Here is a 22,373-nt window from a genome sequence, read left to right as displayed (position 1 = left end):
TCAAGCCAGGGGGTATGGCAGCACCCCCAGTACCCAGAGTTCCAGCACCTATGAAACCATATCAAAACCCCAAGTGGTGAGGGTGGCCTGATCTACACTGGGGAGGGGGGGAATCGATCTAAGATGCGCAACTTCAGCTATGTGAATAGCGTAGCTGATGTCGAAGTATCTTAGATCGATTTACCTTGGGTCCACACGGCGCGGGATTGACGGCTGCAGGTCCTCCGTCGACTCCGCTACCGCCACTCGCTCTGGTGGAGTTATGGAGTCGACGGGGAGCAAGTTCGGAGATCAATATATCGCATCTTAACGAGACGCGATATATTGATCCCCAATAAATCGATCGCTACCCGCCGATACGGCGAGTAGTCTGGACATACCCTTAGACCTGTAGGTTTTCAATTTCTTCTCAATTCAATTCCTTTCTCTGTCCACCAGAGGGAGAATCAATGCTCTAAAACATTGCCACCCTTTCTGATTGCCGCTTCTGTCTGGTACTTGTAGAAAACCTCTGCACTGCAATTCCTTTTTCCATGCACAATATATTGATAGGTAAAATAACAGGGCTGGGCAACAAAGAAAGTAAGGAGGAAGACGAAGCTGGGGTTTAATGTACTTGAACTGACTTTTTTAAATATGAGGAAATGGGGATGGGAAATGAGAGCACAGTCTGGTACTATAACGTTTACAGCTATGTTATATTGTACCTTTGTTTTATTTATTTAAATTTCTTCTTTTAGCAGAGGGATGGAGCTCAAGCAGAAAGTCTAGACATGGGAAAAGAGGGTCTGAAGTAGAAAAATGAGCCCTCCTATATTATGTCAGACCAAAGCCAGACTGATAGAAAATGAAGATATAGGTAAAAATAACTACTATATAATTAATCACTAAGGACCACCTTTTTAAAGAGTCACCAGTCTGGTTTCTAATTCTGTTCCCATAATTTGATTGTGGACACAGATGAGACTATTTAGACATTAGCTACTTGATATGCAAGCAACAGCAGGTAGTTAGCACTTAAATACCTATCACTTGTGCCTGCAGTTGATTTGTGATAGAATCCCCAGTGCATTAGGTGCTGGCTTAGAACCAGTATCATATTTGATCTTTTGGTTAATGATGCATTTTTGACTCCTTGCCCCATAGTGGGGGAGGAACCTGACTCTGTCTTATTGAACCTGTCTTCAGGGATGGCATTAGACTCACTGGGGCCCAGGTCAGAAACTAAGGAGTAGGCCCCCGCTCTGCCTCCCTTACCTAATCAAGCATTAGATTTCTGAAATGTTTTTGAAGCTGAAATCTGATCCCTGCCATGCGAGGCTGAAGCCAAACCCCCAGAGCCACCGGGCCGCCTGTGGCATGGGGCCCCAAGCAATTGCCCTGCTTGCTACCCCCTAATACCAGCCCTGCCTGTCTTTTGGAACCTGATTTACATACATACATACACAGTAGTTTCATAAAGGGGCTCTAAAAGTCTCACACCCCTCCAGGGAAGGACTCTCCCAGTACAAGCATAGGGGTTGTATAGGATACAGAAGGTCTGTCAGCAGTGGGGGCAACTGTACGTAGCACTTATCAGGAGGTAGCAATGTTAGTCTGTATCCACAAAAACAACAAGGAGTCCGGTGGCACCTTAAAGACTAACATTTATTTGGGCATAAGCTTTTGTGGGTAAAAAACTTCACTTCTTCAGATGCATGGAGTGAAAATTACAGATGCAGGCATTATATACTGACACATGAAGAAGAGGGAGTTACCTCACAAGTGGAGAACCAGTGTTGACAGAGCCAATTTGATCAGGGTGGATGTAGTTCACTCCCAATAATAGATGAGGAGGTGTCAATTCCAGGAGAGGCAAAGTTGCTTTTGTCATGAGCCAGCCACTCTCAGTCCCTATTCAAGCCCAAATTAATGGTGTTAAATTTGCAAATGAATTTTAGTTCTGCTGTTTCTCTTTGAAGTCTGTTTCTGAAGTTTTTTTTGTTCAAGAATAATTACTTTTAAATCTGTTATAGAATGTCCAGGGAGATCAAACTGTTCACCTACTGGCTTTTGTATGTTACCATTCCTGATGTCCGATATGTGTCCATTTATTCTTTTACATAGGGACTGTCCATTTTTTGACCAATGTACATGGCAGAGGGGCATTGCTGGCACATGATGGCATATATAACATTAGTAGACATGCAGGTGAATGAGCCCTTGATGGTGTGGCTGATGTGGTTGGGTCCTCTGATGGTGTCGCTAGAGTAGATATAGGGACAGAGTAGGCAACGAGGTTTGCTACAGGGATTGGTTCCTGGATTGGTGTTTCTGTGGTGTGGTATGCAGTTGCTGGTGAGTATTTGCTTTATGTGATGGCCAGTGGTGTTCTGTTATTTTCCTTGTTGGGCCTGTCCTGTAATAGGTGATTTCTGAGTACCCATCTCACTCTGTCAATCTGTTTCCTCACTTCCCCAGATGGGTATTGTAGTTTTAAGAATGCTTGATAAAGATCTTGTAGGTGTTTGTCTCTGTCTGAGGGATTGGAGCAAATTTGGTTGTATCTTAGGGCTTGGCTGTAGACAATGGATCGTGTGATGTGGTCTGGATGGAAGCTGGAGGCATGTAGATAAGAATAGTGGCCAGTAGGTTTCTGGTATAAGGTGGTGTTTATGTGACCATCACTTATTTACACTGTAGTGTCCAGGAAGTGGATCTCTTCTGTGGACTAGTCCAGGCTGAGGTTGATGGTGGGGTGGAAATTGTTGAAATTCAGGTGGAATTCTATGTAGCACTGCGGAGATTCCAGGCCATACTGCAGCCCTGGACAAGCCCCCAGAGCTATCTAAATTACACTGCATACTGTGAAACATCCAAGGATCAAGGGGGTGCAAAGCTGGCTAAAAACTGCCTTAGTCCCTTCTTCCTCAGGGCTGTGAGCTCTGTACTGCACTGAATCTCAACCAAAATCAGACAAGTAAGGAGGGACAGCATTGTAAAGGGCCTTGAAGGTGAGGGCGAGAAGATTGAACTTGATACGGTCAAGGAAAGGGAGCCAGTTGAGGGATTCACATGGTGATGGCAACTGGTGGCATACACTAGGGCAGGGGTCGGCAACGTTTGGCACACGGCTCGCCAGGGTAAGCACCCTGGCGGGCCGGGCCAGTTTATTTACCTGCTGACGCAGCAGGTTCAGCCGAACGCGGCCCCCACTGGCCGCGGTTCGCCGTCCCGGGCTAATAGGGGTAGCGAGAAGCCGCGGCCAGCACATCGCTTGCCCGTGCCGCTTCCTGCCGCCCCCATTGGCCCGGGACAGCGAAAGGCGGCCAGTGGGGGCTGCGATCGGCCGAACCTGCCGCCTCAGCAGGTAAATAAACTGGCCGGCCCGCCAGGGTGCTTACCCTGGCGAGCCATGTGCCAAACGTTGCCGACCCCTGCACTAGGGCTTCCAACATTGTTAACATTGATGGAATTGAACCAGAGATAGCAATTCTTTAAATTGGCCACAGGAACAGGCAGAAAAGAACGTGTGTAGTTTAACCTTCATTCAGACTCTTACACATGCTTCTCATTCTGTGCTACACTCCACAAAGAAGAGTTAAATGTCATGGGCAAACACTAGATCAGCACAGCTTTGTATATTATTCAGTGAGCACAAGGCATACACAAAAGGGAGTGCTATGATCTTACATTGATAACTAAAGTTTTCACAGTGGTTGAACTTTTTGGACCACCTTCCCTCTCCCTACCTCTGCTGGCTGGGGCTGTTGTAGTAGAGGGGCAGACAGTTTAGCTTGAGCCCTGTTCCATACAGGCCCCTGAGTGTCTCTCTGCTCTGTAATACAGGTGTGCACTATAAGTTTATGCTTTAAAGAATTCTAAAACATTTATTGCCTAAATATAAAATGATTCAAAGTACTAGGAATATGTGATTAGGAAATAAATTACACTTTGTTGTTTTTCTCTGGGTTAGGCACTATGTACAGTAAAGGAGCAGGAAAGCTTAGACCATGTGGCTCACTGGATTTTGGGGGTTTTTTTTAGGCTTGTCAAGGAGTTGAAATGGTGAGAGTCAGGGGCCAGGGATAGGGGAACCCAGGCCCTCCCTACTTCACTGGGTTCCAATGCAGGACCCTGTGACTAATAGTTCAAATACGTGGCCCGGGACAAGCATCCTTACGCCTGTTCCCTGGGCCACTTCCTACCTCAGCTTCAGTGCCTCCATCAGTGCCCCAAGTCTGTTTTGGGATTCCCTCAGAGTTCTTTCTGATCCTCCAGAGGGCCTTCGTTCCCAGCCACAGCCCATCATTCCCAGCCTCTGTGGGGTGAGGGGCCTGTGGCAGCAGGGCCTGGTGTGGGCCACAGGGAGTACCAGCAGCTTCTTTGCAGGAGCTTGCAGTACACAACTACTCCCCTATCCCTGTCCACATAGACTGAGCTGAGCCACTCCCTTTTGAGCCCAGCCGCCAATGTAACCATGCCCAGCAGGTGTGGCTGGGTGGGGCCTCCTGGACCCAGAGCTGTTCTTTAACCATTAGTTCACCAGTGTGAGGCTAGTACGCCCCATCACAATGCTATTGAATTCATTTGTTCAGCCGTGTTAAACTGTGTTTGAGACATTTTCATTTGAGCCCTGTTTCATACAGACCTCTGAGTTGCTCTCTGCTCTGCATTACAGCTGTTTGTACTATCTCAAGTAATAAAGAATCCTGTGCCTTCAAAGAACAGAATCTGTATAGTTTGCACTCTGCGTGTTACCTTAATTTCCCCTAGTGGACACACAGCTACAGAGAAGGAATGACAGGCAGCTAAAAGGAAAAGCACTACAGGAAGGCCCCTAAATCCATACGTAAGCCCCTAAATAAATGGCCTGATATTTGGAGGGTCTGAGCACATGCAGTTCCTGTCAAAGTCAATGGGACTTCTATGTGCTCGACATCTCTCAACATCAGGCTGCTTATTTGGGGGGCCTAGCTTTAGAGTCCCAAGTATGAACATTTTGGCCATTGTACAATATCAGCTGTTCTGCAGTTTTAGAGTGGGGAAGAGGGGGAGCCATTTAAAAGAAAAGTCATTCCATATTGCAGTAACAGGAATCAGGACTACTCCAGCCACACAGTAAGACTGAGCACAATAGCACTAAAAGCAATCTAAGTGCACAGACCCATCTAAGTGTTTAATAATATATCACTTTTCCTCTACAAGCCAATGTATTAATGTTAACTAAGCACTGCTTCACAGTTGTGAGGTAGGTAAACAAGCAACTGTCATTGACCTCACTTCAGAAATACGGATGATGAAGCCCAAAGAGGTTGACTTGCCCACTTCTACTGAGTGGAGTCGGTGACAAGATTAGAACTTGGGAGCTCCTAGCCTCAGGCTACCTTCCACATCTCAAATGAGGCAATGCTGCATCATTTTGGTCAGTTTCACAACTGGAAAGTACATTCTCCCTAAAGAATGAAATATTAAATTATTTTAATGGGGGATGGGTGAATCCTTTTGATTTTAGAACAGTCTCCAGAACCTTAAATTCTGAAAAATTACTGTTAAGCTTAGAAAAATGGATATAGCTTGTAGAAAGAAAAGCAATATGTGTTAAACTCTTTTACATAGAATAGTTGAAACTGGGCCCAACAATTTTGGCCGCCCCCCTCCCGGTTCTTTAATTACCCCACCCCCGGCCCTGCCTCAACTCCGCCCCTTCCCCAAATCCCCAGCCCTGCCTCCTCCCCCCAGGCTCTCAAGCCTAGGAGGGAGGGAGGGAGGGGGAGAAGCGGCGCCCGCGCCACGGCCACTCGGAGTCTCCCCCCCTCCCAGGTTTGAGAGCCTGGGAGGGAAGGGGAGACTCCGAGTGGCCGCAGCGCGGGTGCCGCTTCTCCCCCTCCCTCAAGGCTCTCAAGTCTGGGAGGGAGGGGGAGCAGTGGCGCGCGAAATAGCCGTTTCGCGTGAAACGGCCGCTCAGGATCTCCCCCTCCCTCCCAGGTTTGAGAGCCTGGGAGGGAGGGCGAGTAGCGGCGTGTGAATCAGCTGTTTTGCGCGCCATGGCAGCAGCAGCGGAGGTGAGCTAGGGCGGCCGGGGCACATTTTTAGGGGCGGCATTCTGGCGCCGGCCATGCCGCCCCTAAAAATGTGCCGCCCTAAGCACCAGCTTGTTTTGCTGGTGCCTAGAGCTGGCCCTGCACATAATACAAGTAGGGATTCCCTAACAGTTTTTAAACACAGATGCTAGAAGGATTATGTAGAAAGAGGATATTTTATTTTTGGTCCAGAATTAAAGAACAAATAAGGCTAATTGATAAAATTTACATAGGTTCTATAAAAAAAAAGACTGATAAAACAAGATCCTTTTGATTGGTGTTTTATCTTTAATTTGCATTTTAGTAGGCTGTGATGTATAATTCCATAAAAGGCTATAGAGTTAAAGAAAACCTTCCCACTGGCTCAGGAAAATGTGGTATATTCTAATAGTCTATGATGTATAGTTCTGTAAAAGATCACATGATTAAAGAATCTCTTCTGACTGGTTCACCAAATGAGGCACAGTTTTTCCCAAGCTCCCAGAACTAGGTTTTCCTTAGCCCATGACATTTGGTGGGTTTAGCTGCTTTTCCTCTTCTCTCTGCCGTTTATTCCCTTAATTATACTTTAAAAAAAAACTTTCTTAGACAACCTGTCCATATGTAAGTTACTCTAGGTATATTTTATCTATCACTGATGCTTTGCAGACTTTGGGCATTAAATTAATTTACTAATTGCATAAAAGAATGTTTTCCCATGAAAGAGAAGGAAAAATTCATTAAATATATCTGCACTAACTCTTCCTCTGTATTCCTCTGTTACTAAGCCTATTTGCATGCATTTAATTTATTTAGAATTGAACTAACTGCACGAAAGAGTGTTTTTCTTGAAAAATGAGGAAAATGCGTGATAGATAACACATCTCATTTATTCCAGTGTCAATAAGACTTTGTACAATTGTTTATTTAGAATTGTACTAGTGGTTTTCTGCAATTATTTAGTTCAGTTTATTAGATTTAAGATGGTAGCATAAAAAGCATATTTTCATCTGAAAAATAAGGAAAAGGCATACAATCTTTATTTGTTTGTTTGTTTGTTTGTTTTTAATGACTCCAGTAAGGATAAATTAAATAGATTTTTTTTCCCAACAAATTCCAAAATGGCCAAAGGGTGCCATAAACATACACATGGCCAAAAGTGAAACCTCAAGGCCCTGGAAAGGATAGAAGAGTTTTCCTGAGTCATACAGTTGGCTCATTAGATAAAACATGGACAGGACAAAAGGAGGGGGTCACACCGTGTACTATGGTGTTCTAATTGGTGCAATATTGTGGCAGGGGTATGGAAACCTGGCAAAAGAACATGCTAAGGAAAAGCATAGAGTTATAAATACTTACCCATTGTGATGCTCTGATGTGCTGTGAGTGGTGTAAAGTATAGACTGAATTTTAGAAAAAATGCCAATCTTTAATAACCCATTGACCTATATAAATGATAGTTTAAAAGATCACATTACTTTGCACCTGGCAGTTCTAGCTGCCTTTTATTCCACGGAAAAGTTACAGTATATACTGAGCATTACCGCTACCTTTACCCCCCAAGAGGAAGGCAGCACTGCGGTGAAATTAAAGGTCATATTTTACAGTATTTGCAATGAACTCACACAGGTATTTGTCCAGAGATAGGCAGAAATGCACATTTTTATTAATTCTTGGAATGCTGATATTTTCCAGACTGACAGTCAAGCAAAAAGAATAGGAACACTCGCTTCACAGAGTTTAAAATAAAAATTATACAGAAAATTCACTGAATAATTTTGAGTAACATATATGAGGAACTAAAAGGCAGTTGAGAGATTCAGGAGGATTTAAGTCTCATCTGTCTAGTTTTATTATCTCTGAACTGAAATGACACAGGTTCCTCTTTGTTCATTCCCTTAATATCCTAATTTCTTCTGATGATATTTTCCTACCTATTTGGAACTTGCTCAGTGTTTTACCAGGTGTTCTCTATGTGGAGCTCGTTCCCTCCCTTGTTTTAGTCTTAAATCACCTGGAAAGATAGATAAATAATGATCTAGATAAGGATCAAGAAAGAGATCTTGGAGTCATTGTGGATGGTTCTCTGAAGATATCCACTCAGTGTGCAGCAGCAGTCAGGAAGGCAGAAGGAGTGTTGGGAATTATTGGGAAGGGGGTGGATAATAGGGTAGAGACTTCCATATTGCCTTTATGTGAATCCATGGTGCACCCACATCTTGGATAATGCATGCAGATGTGGTCACTCCATCTTGTGGAAGATGTAGTGGAGTTGGAGGGGGCTCAGAGGGGGGCAACAGAGGTGACTGGGGGTATGGGGTAGCTGCCATGTGAGGGGAGATTGATGGGACTGGGACTTTTCAGCTTGGAGGGGAGACAGCTGGGGGGGATGTGATGGAGGTCTTTGGGATCGTGACTGATGTGGAGAAAGAGGGTGGGGAGGTGTTGTTTGCTCCTCCTCGTGGCACAGGAGCTAGGGGTCACTGAGTGAGATTGGTGGGCAGCGGGTTTGGAATAAGGAAGAGGAGGTATTTTTTAGCATGGCGCGCAGTCAACCTGTGGAGCTCCTTGCCGGAGGATATTATGAAGGCCAGGACTATGGCAGGGTTCAGGGGAAAACTGGATAAGTTCTTGGAGGATGGGTCCATCAGTGGCTGTTGGCTAGGATAGACATGGATGGTGTCCCTGGCCTCTGGGGGTGGGAGCCTGGGAGTGGGCGACAGGGGATGGGTCATTTGATGGTTGCCTGTTCTGTTCGTTCCCTCTGGGGGCACCTGGTGCTGGCCACTGTCAGAGCTGAGCTGGATGGACCTTTGGTTTGACCCAGTATGGCCTTCTTATGTTCTTATGATAGTTCAATTGTGAACTCTTTTTATTAGAACATTTGACTATATTACCTTAAAACGTTGCTAGTGCCCCCTCCTGGAATTCAAGGGAAAGTCTTGCACCTTTGCAAGCTTAGTCTACAGAAAAATTAAAGAATCCCACATTTATTTTAAGCCTTGAAGTTGTGACATAGCATCATGTTGTAATAACAATATGTCTTTGTGTCATGACTCTGCATCAGTAAATAATTATCATTAAGGCTACGATTTTGTCATGGATTCCATGACTTCCAAAGACCTCTGTGATTTCGGCAGCTGGGAGCTACAGGGTCCTGCCACCTCCCATGGTGGCTGGGAGCTGCGGGGTGCCCCCAGAGCCTGAGGCGGTGTCGGGGCCCCCTAGCTCCAAGCCACCTTGGACAGCAGAGGTACTCCACAGCCCCTGCTGCTGCGGGCAGTGGGGGACCCCCACAGCCCCTGTGCCCCAGAGGTGGCAGAGGAATCCCCGTGCCCTGCCCCTCGTGGGTAGCAGGGGACCCCTGCAGCTCCAAGCCACAGATGGAAAGGGACCCTGGAGCTCCGAGCTCCCAGGAGTGGTGTGGGCCCCCGGAGCTCCCACCTGACCCTGCAGCTGCCCAGCGGCTTCCCATTTTGTCATGTATATTTTTAATATTTTTCATGATTTTTTCTTTATTGCCCGTGACCAGTGAGTGACTTTTACTAAAAATATCAGTGACAAAATCTTGGCCTTAATGATGATGCATTTCAACACGAGGAGGAAGCAGCCTGATCTTATGACAAGGCATCACTGCAATGCTGGATACAGTTATTCATTCCACAGAGCAATATGAAAAAGCAGCATTTCAATGGGAGTTAGGTGCCTAAATACCTTTGAGGATCTGGGCCTGTATTCACATGTAATGAGAAGATGGTCCCTGTCCCAAATAATTTACACTCTTAAATATGAGACAGGAGACAACAGGTGCATATAACAAACAGCTGAGGGGAACACATGGTAGCAGTGAAGCAATTATGATTAGTGTAGTATGCAGTGATCACTAGTAAAACTATTCAGTCAAGCTGTTTTAAGAAATGTGGGGATTTCAGTAAACTACCCCAGTGGAATCTGGAATCAAGACTGCTAATGACCATGTACACATAGAGGGCTGGCCTTACCATGAGGCAAACTGAGGCGGCCGCCTCAGGTGCCAGACTGTGGGGGGGCACCACTAGGACGCAGAGTGTAGAAAATTGTGTCTGCTGCTGGTTCATATGTATTCACAGAGATGGTGCACAGAGATGGTGGAGTGCTGTGCTGGAGGAAGGAGGGCACAAGAGACATAACAGGCAGGCAGGAGAAAAGGTGAGAGGGAATAACAGAAAGCAGCAGGAGCTGCAGGGAGAAAGAGGAGGAGAAGCCTCTTATGTACCTCTCTAGCACACCCAGGAGCCTGGACTGATTAACACCATTTTCTCAGGGAGCTTCCTGTTTCCTGTTGCTTCCCTGAACCCACTTGAGGAGAACAGGCAGTCAACTGAAGTAGTAGGAGCCAGTTAGGCCCTTAAGACGCTGATATCTTCCCTCACTCAGGCCCTGCTACCAGCCTGCTTATTTATCCCCTTCAATTGAGTGTTGAGAGCCACTATAGCTGACACAGAACAGCAGTCATGAGTGAAAGAAGAAAACGCCCCTCTGGGGCAGCATTCAGAAAAAGCAAGCAAGCAAAGGAAGCTTTTCTGTCTAAGTAGGAAGCAGCACTCCTGAGATACATAGACACACATGTTCACGGTGAGCCTTCCGGCCCCAGTGAGGATGTGAGTGGTGAGGAGATGTCTGATCTACATTGATGACATCTTCATCATCTGGACCCATGGAAAAGAAGCCCTTGAGGAATTTCACCATGATTTCAATAATTTCCATCCCACCATCAACCTCAGCCTAGATCAATCCACACAAGCGGTCCATTTCCTGGACACTACTGTGCTAATAAGCGATGGTCACATAAATACCACCCTATACCGGAAACCTACTGACCGCTACACTTACCTACATGCCTCCAGCTTCCATCCAGGACACACCACACGATCCATTGTCTACAGCCAAGCTCTAAGATATAACCGCATTTGCTCCAATCCCTCGGATAGAGACAAGCACCTACAAGATCTCTATCAAGCATTCTTAAAACTACAATACCCACCTGCTGAAGTGAAAAAACAAATTGACAGAGCCAGACGAGTACCCAGAAGTCACCTCCTACAAGACAGGCCCAACAAAGAAAATAACAGAACACCACTAGCTGTCACCTTCAGCCCCCAACTAAAACCTCTCCAGCGCATCATCAGAGATCTACAACCTATCCTGAAAGATGATCCTTTACTCTCACAGATCTTGGGAGACAGACCTGTCCTCGCTTACAGACAACCCCCCAACCTAAAGCAAATACTCACCAGCAACCACACATCACTGAACAAAACCACTAACCCAGGAACCTATCCTTGTAACAAACCCCGATGCCAACTCTGTCCACATATCTATTCAAGTGACATCATCATAGGACCTAATCACATCAGCCATACCATCAGGGGCTCGTTCACCTGCACATCTACCAATGTGATACATGCCATCATGTGCCAGCAATGCCCCTCTGCCATGTACATTGGCCAAACCAGACAGTCTCTACGCAAAAGAATTAATGGACACAAATCTGACATCAGGAATCAAAATACTCAAAAACCAGTGGGAGAACACTTTAACCTGTCTGGTCATTCAGTGACAGACCTGCGGGTGGCTATATTACAACAGAAAAACTTCAAAAACAGACTCCAACGAGAGACTGCTGAGCTAGAATTGATATGCAAACTAGACACAATCAACTCTGGTTTGAATAAGGACTGGGAATGGCTGAGCCATTACAAACATTGAATCTATCTCCCCTTGTAAGTATTCTCACACTTCTTATCAAACTGTCTGCACTGGACTAGCTTGATTATCACTTCAAAAGTTTTTTTTCTCTTAATTAATTGGCCTCTCAGAGTTGGTAAGACAACTCCCACCTGTTTATGCTTTCTGTATGTGTGTATTTATATCTCCTCAATATACGTTCCATTCTATATGCATCCGAAGAAGTGGGCTGTAGTCCACGAAAGCTTATGCTCTAATAAATTTGTTAGTCTCTAAGGTGCCACAAGTACTCCTGTTCTTCTTTTTCCAGTTAGTCAGAGTGCAGATGACCTGGCAGCTACTGCAGCATCCATATCTCCATCTCAAATGGATGTAACTATGCACATTCCTGAAGAAAAGTGTGGATCGGAGAAGAGCGTAGTGGAGGTGCAAGGAACAGCTACTGCTGAGTTTAGTTCCTTGAGTCTAGATGATCCAGGACGGTGCACCCATTTAAGCAGTATCCTGAGGGACTTCCTTGTACTGCATGGGCCACAGCAAGTGAAAAACTTCATGTTCTCCAAAGACAATGAAAATAGAAGTTTCCATTCAACACATTACTGGTGTTTAATCCCCAATGGTGACAAAGTGGAGAGGCCATGGCTTATGTACTCAAAAACCCAGAATGCTGCATACTGTTTTTGTTGCAAACTCTTCCAGTCTAATGTTCCAGCCACACTGGGTTCTATAGGACCAAAGGACTGGAAAAATCTGGCTAGAAATCTGGCATGCCACGAGAAGGCAGCAAATCACCAGAGAGCATTCCATAGGTGGAAAGAGCTTGAGATGAGACTAAGGTTAAAGGCCATCATAGATGATCAGCATCAAGAGAATATTGCATCAGAGTCTCTTTATGGCAAAATGTTCTGAAAAGGCTCATTGCCATTGTGAGAATGCTGGCTACCCAAAACCTAGCACTGTGTGGCACTTCAGATCAACTGTATGTGCCAAACAATGGAAACTTCCTTAAAATTGTGGAGCTGATGGCTGAGTTTGATGCTGTACTCCAGGAGCATCTACAAAGAGTCACCACCCAAGAAATGTACACACACCACTACCTTGAAAAAACACTTCAAAATGAGATCATACAGTTATTGGCAACAAAAGTCAAACAGAAGATTGTGGCAGACCTGAAGTCAGCAAGATATTATTCTGTTATTCTGGACTGCACACCTGTTATCACCCATATGGAACAAATGACTTTAATGGTGCATTTTGTAACAACAGAACCTAGTGAAAATGTCCCTGCAATGGTGACTGTGAGAGAGCATTTTCTAGAATTTATTGACATTAATTATACTACTGGAGCTGGTATGACAAATGTACTTCTTAAAAAGCTGGAAGATATGGGAATTGCAATAGCTGACATGAGAGGTCAGGGCTACAATAATGGTGCCAACATGAGACGAAAGAACAGAGGAGTGCAGACACAGATCCGAGAGTTAAACCCTCGAGCTTTTTTTGTCCCATGCAGTTCTCATTCATTGAACTTGGTGGTCAGTGATGCAGCATCAGCTTCTAGTGAGGCTGCTGAATTTTTTAATGTAATTCAAAGCATCCATGTATTTTTCTCTGCATCAACTCATCGATGGCAATTTTTGAATCAACATCTGGGAACATCCTCTCTGACACTGAAACCACTGAGTGCCACACAATGGGAAAGTCAAGTGGAGGCGATAAAGCCTATCAAACACCAAATTGGGAAGACAGATGATGCCATAGTTGCTATTATGGAGAATAATGCTATGACAGGAACTGTTCGTGGGTGAACAGTGGCAGAGGGAAATGGAATCACCAGAAACATACATCACTTCAAACTGTGGCTTACTGTTGTGGCATGACATACTGTTTGAAATAAATGTTGTAAGCAAGAGATTACAAGGTGTTGACCTTGATATATCTGGAGCAATGGAAGAACTGGACAAAGCAAAGTCATACCTACAGTCTTACCAGTCAGATGAGGGATTTCAAAACGTTCTGAAGAGTGCACAGAAGTTGGCAGAAAAACTTCACAGTGAAGCTATTTCCCCACCCATTCAAGAATACAAGAGTCACCAGAGAAGACATTCTGATTACAAGGCATGGGATAATCCCATAAGAGACCCCAAACAACAATTCAAAGTTGAATTCTTTAACCAGGTGCTAGATTGTGCAATACAGTCAGTTGAAGAATGGGATGTTCTATTATATTCGGGATGTTGTATGATATTCCAAAACTCCTCACTATACCTGAAGAAGACCTATACCAGCAATGCAGGGTACTAGAGACAGTGTATACACCTGATGACATGCACGATATTGATGCGAGTGGTTTAGATGATGAACTGAAAGCCTTTTCAAGATACATTTCAGCAGGATCAACTCCAAAGGCTGTTCTGGAATATATGTGCACAAATAAGATGACCACCTTCTTTCCAAATGCTTTTGTTGCTCTGCGCATACTTCTAACACTTCCTGTAATGGTTGCCAGTGGAGAACACAGCTTCTCCAAGCTGCATTTAATAAAAACACATCTACACTCCACAATGACACAGGAGAGGCTGGGTGGCCTTGCAACCATCTCAATAGAGCATGAGCTGGCCCAGACTGTGGACCTTCAGGAAGCAGTTCAAATCTTTGCAACCAAGAAGGCACGGAAAGCACCACTTTGATTATTCAAACAGATAAAAATGCCAGTTTTTACTATGCAGACAAGAAAAGTTACATTTGCTGTTCAGGCGTTTGAAAGTTAAGTGTTACTTAACATTTTTGAACAAGGCATTTTAAGTTGTTAGTTCTCCTTTATTGGGATAGGTAGCAGAGCAGTACCATGAGAGGAGTAGAACAGGAAGAAGGCAGAATTGAGATATTTCAAAGTTTTGGCCCAAGCAACGGGGTATGGGGGTGTCATTTGAGCTCCCCGCCTCAGGTGCCAAAATGTTGTGGACCAGCCCTGTACACATACTGGACAAAACTCTCCCCTCTCAGATCTGCCTTGGGGATCTGTATTATATAGTGTGTGTTGAATCAGCATGTGTAACACTCATTGACATCAACAGAACTTCCACATGTGAAATGAGTTCAGAATATATGGAAGACATGCACAAAGGTATCTGTAAAATTGAGATACTTCTTCTTTCCCCTCATCTTTTGTCTGTCCTGTCTATTTAGATTGTAATCAATTTGGAGCAGGGACTGTCTCTTACTCTGTGTTTGTACAGTGCCTAGCCGCCTGATAGGGAGTCTCCAAGATAGGGTCCTGATCTGGACCTCTGTACACTATTATAACACAATTAATAAAAAGATGCAGTATTACTTGGTCTGTATTATGTGTTTTCCAAAAACAAGGGAATATCCTGTTCCAAAGACAAAGACAGGCATAGAGTGTGGAAAGGGATTCAACATACAAACACAATGACCACATAGGAGAGCTGTTTGTAAAATGGAATTTCCATCCTGTGAAAAATTCCAATATTTCAGCATCTGTTTTTAATCCCCCAAATTGGAAGAAAAGGCATAATGATGTGAACCCCGTGGCCTGAAGCCTTAGAGAATAGGAAGCTCACTATTGACACCTGTTGATGAATAGAGAGAGAGAGAAGAGTGGTGTAGAGCTGCTTGAGAACTCAGAATGGGCAGGGGCTCTATAGGGGAGAGAGCTCTCTGCTAGCATCTGTTGGAATCAGGACTACGCCAGCCACACAGTAAGACTGAGCACAATACCTCCAACAGGGTCAGGTCTCATTTGCATTTTTTTTAGGTGACAGTTTGGGGCATTTTGGTTAAAATCCAGTTAAGTTTTGAGTTCGGGGGCAATAAAATATTATTGACCCTGCTGGGAAATTAAGGGACAAGAGATCAACCCCAAATGTGCCCAGTATGAGGGGTCACCCTGCCTGCAACTGCAGTCAGGTGCAATTGGGTACAAAAGCCTGGACAATTAAAAACAGTGAGAGAAGCTCATATCTTTTGTTTGGAGTATTTCTCTGGTGGTAGAAAGGACTGTGTTAAAGGTTTTAGATACTACTAGACTCCACTCTTCTGAAGACTTAGCAGAGGGTGACTTCAAGATAGTCAATGGGTGGAAGGCAGTGAGGTGAGCTAAGGCAGCTTGGAGCTGGTGGATGGAACTGACCTAAGGAGGCTTTGAGGTGGTAGTAGATGGAGTTGCACTGAGGCAGGTGATGGCACTTGGGCAGTAGCCTCCCTAAGGGAGTCTGGTGTAGGCCTCCCTACCCAGTAATTAAAGCTGAAATCACTTCAGCTGGGGTAGGTAGTAGAGCCTTTGACATAACTTCCCTTAGGAGCTGGAAAATGACCTGGCAGAATCCTTGAACTCTACAAGCCCTGGACAACAAACTGTAAGTAGGGAGCTGGGGAGAAGGGAAGTGGCTAGAATGCATTAGGTGGTCTGAGACTGTTAAGATACTGTGGGTGGGTGGGCAGACATTGTTAGTGTATTAATTGCTGGCTTTCCCAAGTTCCTTCTGTTACCCCCTCTCCCTTTGCCTAAAAGTTCTTTGTTTTAAACCCTCTGGACTCAGTGCTTGCAGGTGGGGAAATATTGCCTCTCAAGGGAGTCTATATAGTTTCCCAGGTTTCTGGGTGGGACCTCAAATCAGTGTTGTTTACTGGGCCGGCTCTAGGATTTTTGCCGCCCCAAGCGAAAACAATTTTGGCCGCCCCCCCCGTATTTTTTTCTTACCCTACCCCCGGCCCCGCCTCAACTCCACCCCTTCCCCAAATCCCCAGCCCTGTCTCCTCCCCCCCAGGCTCTCAAGCCTAGGAGGGAGGGAGGGAGAGGGAGAAGCAGCGCGTGCGCCGCGGCCACTCAGGGTCTCCCCCCTCCCTCCCAGGCTCTCAAACCCGGGAGGGAGGGGGAGATCCAAGTGGTCGTGGCGCGCGAAACAGCTGATTCGCGCACCGCGGCCGCTCGGGATCTCCCCCTCCCTCCCGGGTTTGAGAGCCTGGGAGGGAGGGCGAGCAGCGGCGCGCGAGCGGCAGCAGCAGAGGTGAGTTAGGGCGGCCGGGGCACATTTTTAGGGGCGGCATGGCCCGCGCCAGAATGACGCCCCTAAAGATGTGCTGCCCCAAGCACCAGCTTGTTTTGCTGGTGCCTAGAGCCGGCCCTGGTTGTTTAGGAATCCTGCAAGTAGTTCTGGGCTGCTCTTCATTAACCAGGTATCAGTCCCGAGCTTCCTGCTCTCCAGGGCTTCAAGGTCAGGATTTACATCATTATGACTTTTATTCGCACTTCAGCGCTTAAAACAAACACTGCAATATTGGAATTTCCTGCAGTTCTGACATTCTATTTTCCAAACAGCTCTCCCACTGGTTCGCTCTGTTTGCATGCTGAATCCCTTTCCTTGCCGCTCATAATACCTGGCAGCAGAGTTACCATAGCAAATAGTTTTGCTGAACAAAAAGTTCTGAACATTTTTTAATTTGGAAGCAATGAAACAAAATATTCTGATTTTTTTTTTATTTAAATGAAATCTTTTGACTTGAATTTCCTACTTAAAAATTGGAAAAATTCACCAAAATTGACATCTTTCTGTGGAAAAATTGCCAATGAAATATTTCACCTGAAAAATTTCAACCAGTTATGTTAGTTGGTTTTTAGGTAGAACACACTAAATAGTTCTTCGTCCTCCATGGTTTCAACCCATTGTGTTCCCTGGTTCTTCGGTCACTATCAATGGGGAAATGTAGATGCTTAGCACCTTTGAACATCGGGCCACTATACTATGGCATATGCCTGCCCATTTCTACACCCCAGATTCCTATTTCCTTTCAGGCTGCCTCATCTTCAAATGGTTAGGAACTGAAACCCCTTCAGATTCAATTATAAAAAATGTATCTAAGAAACCACTTGTTGATACTGCTATAGCTTGATTGCTGTGTATTTCGTTACTGCTGGGGAGTGAAACCAGAAACCTACTAGCAAACACAAAACATTACTTTAAAAAACTTTTAACAAAAAACAAACTTAACAACCACCGCCCCACCCCAAAAGCGCAGTTTAGGTTCAGTCTGATGAGTTTGAGGAGACGAGCCAGAGTGATTTTATCTGTTTACTGTGCCTTAGTCCTGAGTGTCAAAAGCCTCTCATGGGTTTTTCAGAAAGCTTCATTCATGGCGGTGGGGGGAGGAATTGCATCCGTGACTTATTCAGAAGACTAATAGTTAAATGTGTGTTGTGTTGCAGCATCACAAACTTATGGAATTTAGCTGTTCACTGCCAAGTGGCACGTACCACACTGACTAGACATCAGGTTATAGGCATCTCATGACTGTCAAGGGAAACTTTTCGCATTTCTGCCAGTGGCAATGTTAAATGTTAAGCCATTTACTTCCTCTAGTCACATGAATTACAACACATTTCAAAGGGTGTGAATAGCAATCTCCTTTTTAGAATGTCTTTATGTATCCTCTTTGCCTTTGTGTATGAAAAGCTGTAAACTACAAATGGCACAGAGGGTTAGTTTTTACCTTTCTGTTTGGCAAGAGCTGAGAAAATTGTGTTCCTTGGAGAGGGTGCCTTAAGATTTTAGTTTTGTCCCTGAGACTAAAACCACAAAACACATGAAACTGCTTACATGGGTGAGACAGGCAGGCAGACAGACCGACTGGATGTTGTCTTTTGAAACCTTTTTTGCCTTCAGTATTTCTGCCTGCAGATTCTGTCAGCATTTCAAATCTATGTAAAAATGCTATGCCACTAATAGGTGGAAGTGGGTGAATAACCTGTAGCAAATGATTTATGATGATTTTTTTTCATTCAGCAGAATATAAATGAGCCCCTGGACTTCCTCAGATTTAGTCATTATTAAGAAACTATTTGATTATATTTTTGTTTGCCCTTTTTAACTCTAGGCATTATTTCCAGCCAGTATCCTCTGATTAATTTATGTCAGTATGATTGGTCAAAATATGCTGATCACTTGTGCATGGTCAGATAAGTAACATCGTATCATTCCTGTACCCTGATTAGCATGCATGTGCTTTTGGTAGCAACACCTGCATGTGCACATCTTCAATTTAGTTCCTGTGAAGACTTTTAAATTCAGTTTTTAAAATCATTCCTGCCAGTTAATTTCTGAATTAGGAGCTATTATCTGGGCCAGAAGGGTTCAGTAATTTGTCCATCCTTACACAAGTCAGTGGTACGGCAAGGATTAGAACACCGAAGTATTCGGCTCCTAGTCTTTGACTGTGCTGCCTGTTTTGTAGATGCATTTGAGTGGTGCTATATTTTTATACACCTCTACCTCGGTAGAACGCTGTCCTCGGGAGCCAAAAAATCTCACCGTGTTATAGGTAAAACCATGTTATATCGAACTTGCTTTGATCCACCGGAGTGCGCAGCCCTGCCCCCCCCCCCCCCCCCCGGAGCACTGCTTTACCGCGTAATATCCGAATTCGTGTTATATCGGGTTGTGTTATATCGGGGTAGAGGTGTAGTTGGTGAAGTATTTGGGGATTTTAGGACAAGATACTCTAAATATATTTCCAGTCCCATAGAAGGAACATTTTTAAAGAAATTCGTTTCCAAAGGGAAATTTAATGTATTGTACTGTACAGACCCTATTGCTTTATAGTACAAAAATAAATAAACTGAAAGTGTACAATATTATCATCAGCAGAGAGGTCAGTTGTTAGCTTCATGGATTAGTGACTCAGTGTTTTGAAATTCCTCTGTCACCCAAAAAGGAGTTTGTTGTATTGTTTGTTGCCATGTTCTTTATAGCCTGCCAATTAGTAGTGTTTTTGCTTCCTAAATATCTATCCCTTCAGTAATTGGTAACACCATTCTTGACAAATGAGCCATAGTCAAAAAGGCTGTACGTCTATTAAATCCAGATTGACATACTGCTTAGGTGATTTCAAATGGTCTCATCCTTTTGCACCATGCAATGACCTACTAGAACAAGCCACTATTCCAGTTATTCTCCAGTCATCACCCAGGCACTCTGATACCACAGTAATATGCACTTTATAGAGCACTGAGACAACACTTAATCACCACCAATGAAAACCTCTCCCAGCTTGTAGTCATCTTAAAGTTTATTGTAAAAGGAAGGCTGCCCACGCCTCAGGCTGCACATCCTAGGCCAGTAGTTCTCAACCAGGGATCTGGGGCCCACTGGGGGGCCGTAAGCAGGTTTCAGGGGGTCCGCCATACAGGGCCAGCATTAGGCTTGCTGGGGCCCAGGGCAGAAAACCTAAGCCCCACCGCCTGGGGCTGAAGCCCGGGGCTCCAAGCCCTGCCACCTGCAGCTGAAGCCGAAGCCTGAGCAAATTAGCTTTGCAGGGCCCCCTGTGGCACGGGTGGCGGGGGGGGGGGGAGGAGGGTTGCCGTGTTTGCTACCCCCAATGCTAGCCCTGGCTTTTATGTGGAGAAAAACTGTTGTTGTGGCACAGGTGGGCCATAGAGTTTTTATAGCATGTTGTGGGGGCCTCAGAAAGGGAAATGGTTGAGAACTCCTGTCCTAGGCCATGGACTTAGGGGACGTTTACCTGAGCTATCAAGGCTAACCTCCCTATGCACAAAGAGAATAATTTACTCATCCCTGGTGATGCTACAAGCAAGAGAACTTCACTCTCTCATTACTTACTGTTCTTTAGCAATTACATGGCGATACATAGACCACTATCCCTAGATTAATAACACAATTGCATTAGATACAAGGTTAGAATGAGCTCCCTTCTGCTTGTCTTTGGCTGGTGTCCAGGTAGAAGCTAAAGATCACCTGGCTTTTTTCATAAAGAATAGAGTAGAAGCCTGGTATCTTGGCCAACACTCCCTCTCTCAATAAAATAATTGGCACTGTCCAAGATCAATCATGAACAATTGTTGAATACATAATGTATTCCATCTGTGTTTGCACCAGTATCTAATGTGATGCTTTTCAAATAACTTTGGGATCCTTGAATAAGAACATTGCTTCAGTATATATATCACATTCCATTCTAGATATTTTATTTTAACATTGGCTGGTGCTAGGGGAAATGCTCACTGAATACCCAGAAGACAGACTGTGTATAAAACATAGGTCAAATTGATTCATTAGCATTAGCATCGCCAGGGATGAATTTGGCCCCATGGGTCTGGAGTAGTATTAGGTGACCCTCATAAGCTATCTGGCCACATGCCAAATCTTTTCCATACGCTTCAGGCCTGCCAGAGAATAATCACCTTCTTCTGGAGGCTCTGCCAGCAAATAGTGGGTTTCTGATGTGGATTGCTGTGGTGTGCTGTATTAGTGCTGGATGCTGAGTAGTTTATTCCATATGTTCCACTTCCCCTTTTGGGACTGGGTCATGAAGTGAGTACCGCTGTTTTACTACAGATGAGTCTGCTTTCACTGGCAGTTTTTCCTTGGGGAAGTGATTGGTTCTGAAAACTGGCACGTCCTTTTGCCACTTTCTTTGAGCCTTCATAGACATGCCATGTAGACTAGCAGCTATGTATTCTCTGCTGTTCAGCAGGTCTGCATAGCACAAAAGCTGTTTGTCTCAACAGGATATTAAAAAGAAGAGATTATTTTTAAAAAGTTTGACACTGAGCTGTAGCCTTGCTAATAGCAGGGACGTTTATCTTGTTTCTTATTTAAATTCAGCTTACAGCAAGCTGTGCTAGGTTACATATTTTTCCCCCATGGTAGCTTGGTGAAAGCAAAAGAATCTGTTTTAACCTACTGTAGTAGGGCATGGTCTGCTCCTGCCTTCTTGCACTACAGAAATATGCTCAAGCAACACTGACTGGGTGTCCACACTGTATTGTTTGTTTATGTTCCTTCCACCAACACCTTTACAGTCCTATGCAGCAATGCTATTTAATGTCCCTTCTATCCTTTCAGTCCTTTTCCCTAGAGGAGAGGAGATCTCTCTGACTCTGGACTCAGCTAGTCCTAGCCCTCCGACCGCTACTTCCTTCCTCTGTCTTTTTTTTTTAAATCAGTCTTCAGCTGATGGGCTAATTAATCCATTAGCTCACCCAGCTTGCTATCCTGATTAGCTAAATACATTTCATCCCCCCCCAGTCAGACTTCCCTGGGGGAGCCAATTAGCTTGAGTGATCAGAGTGCAGGCTCACTCCCGACACTCTGTCACCCCTTCTCTTTCCATTTTTTTTATGTGAAAAAATTGTCCAGGGAAATAATTAATCTGTCCCTGGAGGTGCATAGTCAGAAACAATAAATAGGTGAGTTTTCATTCATGTGCTTTGAAGTGGAGCAAAGTGAAATGTAGTATTGTATTGCTGTAGACGATAGGATTTACCACATCTGGCAACCCAGGATGAGCAGTCTATGGGCAATGGCTAACTGCTGAAAGAGGAAATGATTTTGGTTTTGATTGTTCTATATATTTTTGGACTTGACCAATAAATTCTTCCTGTACCCCCCTCGCCTTCTGAGAGATCAGCATCAGCCCTGAAAAATGGAATTTTCTTGTCATCCATTTGGACTAACTTGCCATCTTAAGTATAGGTGTCTGTAGTAGTCACAAAGTCTTCCAAAACTCCGAAAATTCCATTCTATTTGACTTGGTAATTTCTCGGGAAACCTATGCTGCGTTAAGATT

The sequence above is a fragment of the Chrysemys picta genome, chromosome 2 (assembly GCF_011386835.1).
Source record: "Chrysemys picta bellii isolate R12L10 chromosome 2, ASM1138683v2, whole genome shotgun sequence".
Classification (NCBI taxonomy): domain Eukaryota; kingdom Metazoa; phylum Chordata; order Testudines; family Emydidae; genus Chrysemys; species Chrysemys picta.
The sequence above is the reverse complement of the archived record's forward strand: the minus strand, read 5'-3'. Positions refer to the sequence as shown.